Below are 10,735 nucleotides of genomic sequence, written 5' to 3' on the forward strand. Positions count from 1 at the left end.
GATGTCACAATGTTGTTGTGAGCCTGTGTGTGTGTGTGTGTGTGTGTGTGTGTGTGTGTGTGTGTGTGTGTGTGTGTGTGTGTGTGTGTGTGTGTGTGTGTGTGTGTGTGTGTGTGTGTGTGTGTGTGTGTGTGTGTGTTTGTTAGCAGCTCCGCCCTCTCGATCTGCTAGGCAACAGCATTTGTTGCATTTTTCAAAAAAGAAGTGGAAGTGGAGTAATACTCTGGTAGGGGGTGACTTGCTCTTTTAGCCATTGTATCAAGTGAATAGAGAAAATATCTGAAAACTATCATAGACCTCAACATCAGATAAATTGAAATTGAAACCATATGAACTAATTAGCTGCAGGATCCTCAGCATTTAACCCAACAAAACATGAAGTACAGAAGAGCCAGCTGTGTCCTGAGAGTATTAAACTCCAAAAAGATCAGGCTCAGGGAGCACCCAAACCATATGACAGCTTTATATCAAAATGCTTTTAACAGATATTTTCAAACTGCACTTTGCAAAAGCCTGAATTCTCTCCCTACCTCAAAATAACAAGTGATCATGTCAAAGCAGTTAGCTGGAAGGACTCAGCCCAGTGACACTAGAGCTGCGATGTGCAGTAATGTGAAATGTATTAAACACTACAGCAAGTTCAGTCCAAAATATGTCAAATCATAATTTAATCCTCACATCTCAGAAGGCAGCAAAGCTGCAATTCAGACATTTTGTTAACATTTCTTCTCATCTGATATCGCCCGTTGCACCAATGAGCATCCGTCACTAGAATGATTGAGGTCCCATCGCGTTATCTGCCCCCCCCCCCCCCCCCCCCCAGCTGCTTAATGCATCTACAGCAGGCATGTCTGTAGACAAATGCTGCAGATTGAACATTTTCACCACCAATTTAAAGTTGTGTCTCTTTTCTTGATCCAAACAATATACACTTCATAAAGTCTAAATGTCAGATGACCCTGAGTGTGACAGCTTTCTCAGGTTGTTGTCCCTCAACCTCATAAAATGCATCTTATCTAACCACAGTGGCCAAAACCTGGCATGCACATAACTCAGCTACACGCTGTGAACACAGTTTATTTCTGAGGCGGCCGGACTGAAGAGAGCAGAGCACACAGTTTGCCTTCAGGCTTTCCTTGAGCTTGTCTTTGCAGCAAGATGAAGGATGAAGGGGTTGTCTTCCCTCCCTGCATGGTAAGCCTGATTTAAAGGGGAAATGGAGATACCCGTCCCTGATATTGATTGAAGACAAGCAAGAGGAATGAATCAGATAGTTTTCCACTGGTGTGTCCCCAAGGACCAGAAGCAATACTTCACATTGGAATCGTATTTTCTCCCAGATTGGAGACCTTGTGCATGCTAAAGACTGATAAAAGCACCAAGGCTAATTTTTGCAAGCTTTTTGCACTTTTTACTTTGCCCTACAGTCAATTTGTGCCAGTTCTTTCTGGAAGACCTGAGCCTTTTGATTTTGTTGAGCTCAGGCACACTCTCTGAATATCAGTTTGCAGGAGCCAGTTGCCTCAGAGCTCCTGATGTTTTAAAATCCACTGCTGCAAAAAAAAAAGGTGGTGGAATTGGATATTAATTGTGCTCCATCAGAGTTGATTACTAGAGAGCTGTTCATGTAGTTGTGCCTACAAAACTATTGTGTGCGTCTTTGTGTGTGTGTGTGTGTGTGGGGGGGGGGGGGGACACCGCGTGGGTTGGTGAATCACAAATCTATTTTAGTATTGCAGAGAATCAGTGCTGAGCGTATAATTACTCGGCAACGGGAAGTCGTAGAGAGACCAGTACATGATAGACGCTTCAGGTTGATTGAAATGCACTAATGGAAAAATATTACAATAACAGCTAGTGCAAGCTTACATTTATGTTACATTAAAATGCATTAAGCCCTTTTTAAACAAGGTGGAACAATTTATGTGGGTTTTAATTAAAAGTTCTGGACATGCTTCTGTTAAAAATATAACAGAGAAAAACACACAACTGTTTATTTCACAATTTCTTGAGACTCTGCACTTATTTTAAACTCCTAACCCAGTACGGTACAGCTGCTTCAGCCACTCTACAGAACAAGTTAGGTTTTGAACACAGTCACTAAGCCCCTCCCCTTGAGCATCTTCCCTGAGACGCTTCTGCCAGAACCAGAAACCCACATTGCCAGAGGACAGTGTTGGGGAGTAACTGAATACATGTATTTAGAATACTAAAGATGAGTAACTGTATTCAATTACAGTAATATTTTTAAACATGGTATTTAGAATACAGTTACTTTTATTATACCATTGGAATACTTGTGTGTTTTCCACTTTCCACTTGAAAGATGAATAAATACATTTCGGGCAACGTGTGTCTCTGTGTTGTGTAGGCTATCTATCCCATAATGCCCCTAAAAAATTCAACCATAGTAACACTACGCCTGAAACCATGAGAAGGCTACACCCCCGACTAGCAAGTATAATATTCACCCCCCTAACTTTAGTCCAGGAGAGGGATTGCTAATTCACACATAAGGGTTACTCTGAAAGAACACCCTTGAATGCATCATAATTAAATATAGGATTGCCATCTCTTGGCACTAAAGGGCTTCCATACAACCTTCCCTGTCAAATAAGACACAGAACACCAACCACTTGAGATTTCTCACGTATGGTTATATTGTTATTCAACTTGAATCACGTGACGTTCATACATGGCTTTGGTGTATATCCCCATGGAAATTAATCCCCTAAATGTCCATCTACAGCGCCGCCATAATGCGCTTAGGAAGTCTCTGATTGGTGCGCAACGTACCGACCCGAATGCAACCGAAGCAGTCCAAAGGAAAAAAAAGGGAAGAAAAAAAATGTGGTGTTCTGAGAAAACGTCCTACCCGTAGGAGAATTTTACAGTGTTTTACATGACACAAACCCTATCCCTCACCCTAACCCTAACCCTAACTAAAGAAAAAAAGTACTATTACTTACTACGTATCTATTTTCCTGCAAATATGACAGCGGAGTAGCATTCCCCTTTTGTGTTGTGCGCATGTGCGCACATGCTCAGTAACAACGGGTAGGACGGTTTACCGGGTAGGAGAAATTCTCAGAACAGCGGCCACTAGCAAAAATAGAAAATAAGTGGTATACCACAAAATAAAAAAGGGTCGACCTCACCGGGTTCAGCAGTCAATGACCCAGTCCATGCACCGATCTGGCTCTGCTGATCGGCGGTGAAGCAGGTGTCAGCGTGGATCTGCTGCAGCCTGTCTAGTTATCAAACAAAAAGTCTACCACGTAAATGAGTAAAAAAAACTCAGTAGGCCTACGGGTGACTGTTAAAAAGAAAAGGAAATAAAAAAGATTAGGGGTTGAAGTCAGAGAGAAACCCTGACAATCTCATACTGGAGTGTGCCTGGATACCTGCGCTCTCCAGCTGAATGAGAGGAACCACCCCAGATCACCTGCCTCATTAGTTGGCTGTGGAGGGCCGCATACATGAGGGGGTGCAGCCGTATTACCAGTCGGTGTAAATAATAGTGCATGTTTTGATTTTGCTTTGTTTGCATGACGACTGCAGTGTGTATTGAGTGGATGCATGTTACGCAGCCCTGGTTCTTTTGCCTCCCTCCTTCAGCAGCAGGAGGTGTCATTAGTCACCTCTGAGTTATTAACTGTTCTGTTCCTTTTAATATTGAAGAAAGTGTTTTTATGGAGTTTGTGCAAATAAACAGTTAATTTTGGAGGAAGACGTTGTCTCAGCCCATTGTTTGATCTAGCGCGATCCCTCTCCGTACCAAAAAGTGGTAACAGTTGTGGGGGGCGGGCTCACATATCCTTAACGCTACACATTACAAATTCTGATACACTTCTGACACACTTAATCACCGCCTGACAAGCGGATGTGGGCTGGAGCAGATCAAACAAGGCGTGGTAACACATGAATAGGGTGGAGCATTGAGGATGGCAGCAAGGTGATCATCAGAGGGCTGAAAACACTGTGGTGCAACAGAGTGACCTTGAAACAACAGACTGACCTTTTTAAACTAACGCATGTCCTTGTTTAACTGTAGTACCGTGTCCTGTAACCTCTGTAAAACATTAGCAAAAGCAGCATCATGTTCAGTCTTACCCCAAGGAATGATGTCATCCAGGTAATGAGCAACATTTGGTTCCCCAGCTACCACTGTAGCTACTAGCTAGCATCCATTGAGAGGCAGATGGTGTTGAAGCCAACTCGTACGGCATTCTGCAAAACCTGAACAGTCCCTCATAAGTGATAAAAGCGGTCAGGTCTCTGCTTTCTTCATGCAAAACCAACTGGAAATAAACAGACTAAATGAAGAGTAGAAAAAACATTCTTATCTCTGAGCTGGGACAGCATTTCATCAATGTGTGGGAGTGGATAACTATCAATAACAGCTTTGTTTGGTTCCTGCAGATCCACACACACTCAAAATCAAAAATACTTAATCCCTGAGGGAAATTAAGTTTTGCCATAACTCATTATTCAAGCAATAATAACAATAAATAAAAGTCATAATAATGATCTCTGTTAATAATCTTCAAAGAGTTGTTAAATGTGCTGATGGCTGTGGGCAGGAAGGACCTCCTGCAGCGGTCGTGTCACAGCAGGTCAGAAGAAGTCTCTGACTGAAGATAGTCTCTTGTTGCACATGAAGAGGACACTCAGGGTTGTCCATGTTCTGTTTGATTGCACCATCATCTCCAGTGGTTCCACAGTAGTCCCCAGAACAGAACCAGCCTTTTCTATGAGGTTGTTGAGCCTGATATCACCTATACATCCTGCTATTACCTGATTTGTTTCTGTATCACGGCAATCAGAGAAACTCGTTGGTATGAACCAAGCTTGCAAAAGTGTGTCCAGGTCTCCTCACAGCACATTTTACTGACAGTGACAGACTTCCAGTTTATGTCTGACTCAATAATCAATTTCATACAGTCAAATCACTACTATCCAGAAACAGACAAAAAACCTCAAAGTTTATACAAAATTAGGTTACTGCAAGTTTAAAGGAGAGACAATTCTGTATTTAAGAAAGCGGGCCATTCAAGAGTCTTGCAGAGTTAGAATTGACTTTAACAGTCTTAATAGATTCTCCCCTCGATCTTCTCTTTTTTTCTGAGGCTTATGTTAATTTCAGCACTGTAGGCATCAGGGATTGATGCTTGATGTTTTATTCAGCACAAATCTTGTTAATTTACCAAAGTGTTCAGTGCCAAGTAGATGGAGTTGTTTGTAAAAGGGCAAAACTATCAGTGTAGAAAATAAAGCCCTGGTAGATGGATGTTAATGAAAGCTGTAAGATGCAGCTGACCTTATGACAGCATGAACATCTGTGTAAGGTGATGAATGTAGAAAGCTGTATTGATTTGCAAGCTGTAATTACAGAGTACACCAACCAATGTGCCATCGTTCTTTTGCATGGTTTTTAATAGAATAGTTGCTTGTGCTGCACGGTTGTGCATCTGTGTGCCATAAACGCTGCAAGCTTGACTGACTTGGTGCAGATCAGCAAATTGACCTTCATCGTGGGACCATGGGAGATGCAGGCAGGGGTCAAACACACTCCAGGGAGGGAGGTATACTTTATTACAGATTAATGCAGGAGTCCCGGGTGGGGGTAGCATCAATCACTACACACAGCTTGCTTCCCTGGCCATTAGGAACGAGCTAAGCTAACAAAAGCACATCTGGAGGAGACCTCTTCCTTTACTGAGCCAAGCCCAGATTACAAAAACCAGCCAAGTGGTTGAAGAGCTTAGCAAGTGTGAGTTTTACACTAGTTATATCAAAGACACTACTACATTTTGTATTTACACATCAACCTCTGATGTGTTTTCCCCTCTCTTCTATTCTTTTACTGCTCTTGTTGGGTACACTCTTCGGGATGCTGGCGTCTACGTGTCAGCCTGCAGATTACCGGAACCTGTAATCGGGCTAATTTCCTGTTACCATGGTCACAGAAAAGCTGTCCATCTCAGTGCATGAGGCGTTTCAAAAAGCAAACCATCGATTTGGGCACTTAAACGTGTGCTGTGTACACACTCTGCTCATGTGCAAACAGATACATGAAACAACCCAATGCACCCAATCTCAGCTCTTCTCAGCCAATGTTGTTCAAAGGAAGAAACGCTGAAAGATACAAGTGTGTGTGTGTGTGTGTGTGTGTGTGTGTGTGTGTGTGTGTGTGTGTGTGTGTGTGTGTGTGTGTGTGTGTGTGTGTGTGTGTGTGTGTGTGTGTGTGTGAGAGAGAGAGAGAGAGAGTGCAAAACCCTGAACAAAAACATTGAGATAAATTTATAAAATCAACTGAAAATGTGTATCACAAAGTCTCACAGAGGATGGATCTAAAGTGATCTTATTAAAAATGTGTTAATGGGGAAAAATCAATAGGCTGGTGATCAAAAGAATAATTATAGGACAAAATAATAAACAAGAACACACAAAGAACCAGAACTTGACACACATACACTGACATCTGTAGCCCTTGTTACAACTTCCCTAAACAGAGAATGTTATGTGTGACATTATGTCTTTTTCTGGTAAATGGTAGAATCCCTCAAGGTGCTTTAAATGAATGATAAATGACCCGCACTTGTATAGCGCCTCTCAGAGTAAGGACTTCAAAGCGCTTTACACTACAGTGTATCATTCATCCATTCACACACTCATTCACACACTGGTGGTGATGAGCTACAACATACCCACATCTGCCCTGGGGAGCACTGACAGAAGCGAGGCTGACCCACAGACGCCTCCGGTCCCTTTGACCACCAGCAGCAGGCAAGGCCGGTTAAGTGTTTTGACCAATTGGACAAAAAGACAGATGTGATGAAAACCTAAAAGCCTCTGCTTACAGGACAAGCACTTACCTCCTCTGCTGTTGTCACATGCAAGCTGCTTCAGGGCTATGAACCATTTACACTGGAGCATGTCTGCTGTTGTGTTTCAGTTACGGTGTTAGAAACCACATGGAAAAATCAGGTTTCATTAAAACTTTGGAATTGAGCATTAGGACCTGCAGTGTGACCGTAATCACGTGTCATATTCAAATTGCATAACTGAGAAAGGGTTATAGACTTGGAACAAAAGAAGAACCTGGAAAACTATTGTAAGAGGATCTAATATAAATGTAACCTATGATAATACCATGAACTAAGTTTACTGAGAAAATGTTTTTTACTTGTGTTTTTGGAACATAATCAGTCACTCTGAGTTTTAGCCACGCCAGCTATGCCAATGCTTCCTTATGGGAAGCAGAGGGCCTGGTAACGCACCCATTTAAATAACCACACCCCTGAGAATTCTAACTGGGCCAATGAGCACTGATCAGCATACGTCACACACCGCGATGCTCAATTTCTCATGAACAACGAAGATGGTGTCTGAGGCATAGTTCGCTGCGGCTCTTTCCTCTGTTCTAAATGAGTTGGACGTTTCTTTAAAGGGGCATTATGGAAGTTTGACAGCCAAAACATGTATAGAAATAATAAATTTCTTCTTCATACATTCTCCTGCAATGCACTGGTCCTGTAGGATGAGCCCTGGCATTTTTACTGTGATTGCCTGTTTTTCTGTAAAATCACAGAAAAAGAGAGCTGCTGTTCACGCTCAGGCATAGCCCGTAGCATTTGCTATCAGTAGCTTTAGCAGCAGAGAGTGAGGTAGTGCCAACTCAGCGACTTTGTCGCTGTTCCTAACGCCTAGTGATGAACCTAGCTACGTTTCTGAGGACCCTTAGCTACTTTCTTCTAGATATTTCCTGCAAATTAGCAACAAAATAGCCATTTTCGCTCCCAACCGTTCTTTGAACGTTGTTTTAGCTGTCATCAAGGATATAAATATTACAGATACACAAGATATCATTGGTGCTTTAGCTCACCTAGATAGGCGTCGGACTCTCGTGCAAGATGCCTGGGTTCGAATCTGGATGTTAATATAGTTTATTTAGAGTTTCTTTTTTACATTAATGGTATATTTTTTACAGTAAGATGCCCAAATTTTTATTTGAGACTCGCTGAACGGCATTGAATTCACAGATAAAAAAGATGTGGGTTCAACTTTCATTTTGGAACAATTTTTCAAGCAAGGGAAGGGAATGATCTGAGCATGCAGGAGGACTGACCCATCTTAAACCTTTGTCGGCTGTGATGAAGAGAAAGGTACAGAACCACATTATTTAATTAATTAGCTGCACGTTCTCCTGTCTTCTGTCCTCCGGGCCACACACACACACACACACACACACACACACACACACACACACACACACACACACACACACACACACACACACACACACGGGACTGTCTCAGCTGTTATTTTTGTTAAGGTGTGTGCACGTACAGCATGTGCGCCTCGTGCACGAGCCTACTATTGAAGCTGCCATTATGCTTTTGGCCTGAGGGGGCAATCGCGAGCATAAAAATTCAAAACTCAGTAAAGTCCCTTTAAAACCACAACAAGAAGAAGTGATGAAAGCCTTTCTGCTAAAGAAAGATGTTTACGTGTTAAAAATAGCGCTCCCCCTTTTCAACAGATGAGTATGTTAAAAAGCCAAAAATTACTATTTTAGCTGGATACATTTGTGAGCACAAGTCATTTTGTGTTCAGTTTATGTTTGGTAGGTGCCTACCTCCATTTGACTGTGTAGCATTTGTATTAACAGGGTACAAAGTCAATAAAGTAGCTTGATAAGCTATCATCTTGTTTTTATTTTTAGATGGCACATAACTGACCACACTTCAAAATAGAAGCTAATGATGGGTATATTAGAGCATCCTGGTGCACTAAGCTAAACTTTTATGCATGACACGAATAAACGACTAATCATCAACAAAGCAGCGGTCTCATTTATCAAACATTGCGTAGAATCCTTACTAAAACCGTACTTAAGCTCAGCAAAAAAAAAATGTACTCACGCCAAGTAGGTTTGTGATCTATCAAACATGGAGTACGCACAGCTGCATGCAATCTCCGCTTCATAAATCGGAGACTAACAAGAATGTTTCTCAGCTGCATTTTAGTCACATCCTCACCACGCCCACTTACTGCCATAAATGGTCAATGCAAAGTGCCTTGTGGATCTCATGCATATACATAAGCCAGCTGTTGTAGCGCTCCGCCAATGACATGGCGACCGTAGATCAAGGCAGATCAAGGAAGCGCAATTTCACAGAAGCAGAAATTGAGGTACTTGTGGGTGAGGTGGAGAAATGAAAGGAAGTGCTTTTGCCAAACAAATAAGAGAAAATCCACGGAGTGGCACAGCGTTGCTGAAGCTGTCAATGTTGTGAGTTCTTCAGAGAGATCTGTGGCGGATATGGTCCAATCAGTATTCAATCCCCCGAGTCCCGGGTGAAAGTCACACACGCTAAACAGTCACCCAAACGAAGATCTCCCTTGACCAAGTAGCCAGGGCACATGATTAATCTTGTCAGTGACAGGACACACACACTGTCACAGACACATGACATTCTGTCTCAATCTGTCCCCCTGCTGATATTCTGCATTCCGTATTCTGCGCTTCAGGCTGTGTGTGTGTGTGTGTGTGTGTGTGTGTGTGTGTGTGTGTGTGTGTGTGTGTGTGTGTGTGTGTGTGTGTGTGTGTGTGTGTGTGTGTGCGCTGTTGGGGTTATTAGGAGCGAACAATTAGTAAGCTTCAACTTACTTTTGGATTCTTCAATAAATTCTGTAAATATGTAAATATTTACTGATTTATTAATTAATTAAGATATTCTTAGATATACGGGGCACCATTCCCCTTTAACCGGGGAAAAATTGAATCCAAAACTCTTATCAGTCTTTCTTGAAGTTCGTAGAATCCTTGGAGCAGAGACTTCTCTTCGACACAACAAAGCTACTGGAGACGAAAATCTGACTTTTATAACGTTTAATTAACAATTTGTCAAATGAATAAACAGTGGCATAAATGAATAATAACCATGTGATATAATAAAAGGATGTATATTCAAAATAATGTTCAAGGTGTTTTGTGTGTATGTATGTGTGTGTGTTTCTAAAATGGAGTCTGTATGCAAGATGGCTGACCCCTCTGTCTGCCTAAAGTGTGAGTGGCAACTTGCACTTTAACTTCCAAAGCACTTAAAATCAGTAGTAACTTAACCTTAAATCACTCAAAACATTTCAAAGGATCATGAAACAACACAAAAGATTAATCACAAGTTAATATCCTTAGTTTATCAGCCTGGCCATGGCCGAAACATTTAAAGATACCAAACAATGATTAATAAGCAGTTTATTCTTTCAAAATGACCCGAAGGACGAATTGGGAGCGAAAGAGGAAAACACGAAGCTACTTTTTAAGCAATAGCGCGGTTTTATTGCTTATTCTGGACTATAGAGGAAACGGGAGAAGAAAAGGAGAGAGAGAAATGAGTTTTCTGATCACCAGATGAGCGAGGCGTCCCCCGCTGTTATGATTTGACGGTTCTCCGTTTTTCTCCGCAGTTTTCAGCGTCATCCGTCGGTTTGATGCTTTCTCCGTTGTTTGGCGTTCTCCGGGAGTGTTTCTCCACGGGCTGGACACAAAGAGAACGAAGTTTCTTTTGTGCTGAGTTTGACAACTTACAGCGTCTCTGAGAGCTGGATGGAGCTCCGCTCGTTCCCAGTCAGGTCCCGATGATGGTTAGAGTGGTTTCCAGCGGTTGCGTGGCTCAACTTGGGCACTTAGAGCTTCCGCGTGCTCAAGTTGTCGGAGCGTTCGACA

Source organism: Nothobranchius furzeri, chromosome 1 (genome assembly GCF_043380555.1).
Source record: "Nothobranchius furzeri strain GRZ-AD chromosome 1, NfurGRZ-RIMD1, whole genome shotgun sequence".
Lineage (NCBI taxonomy): Eukaryota > Metazoa > Chordata > Actinopteri > Cyprinodontiformes > Nothobranchiidae > Nothobranchius > Nothobranchius furzeri.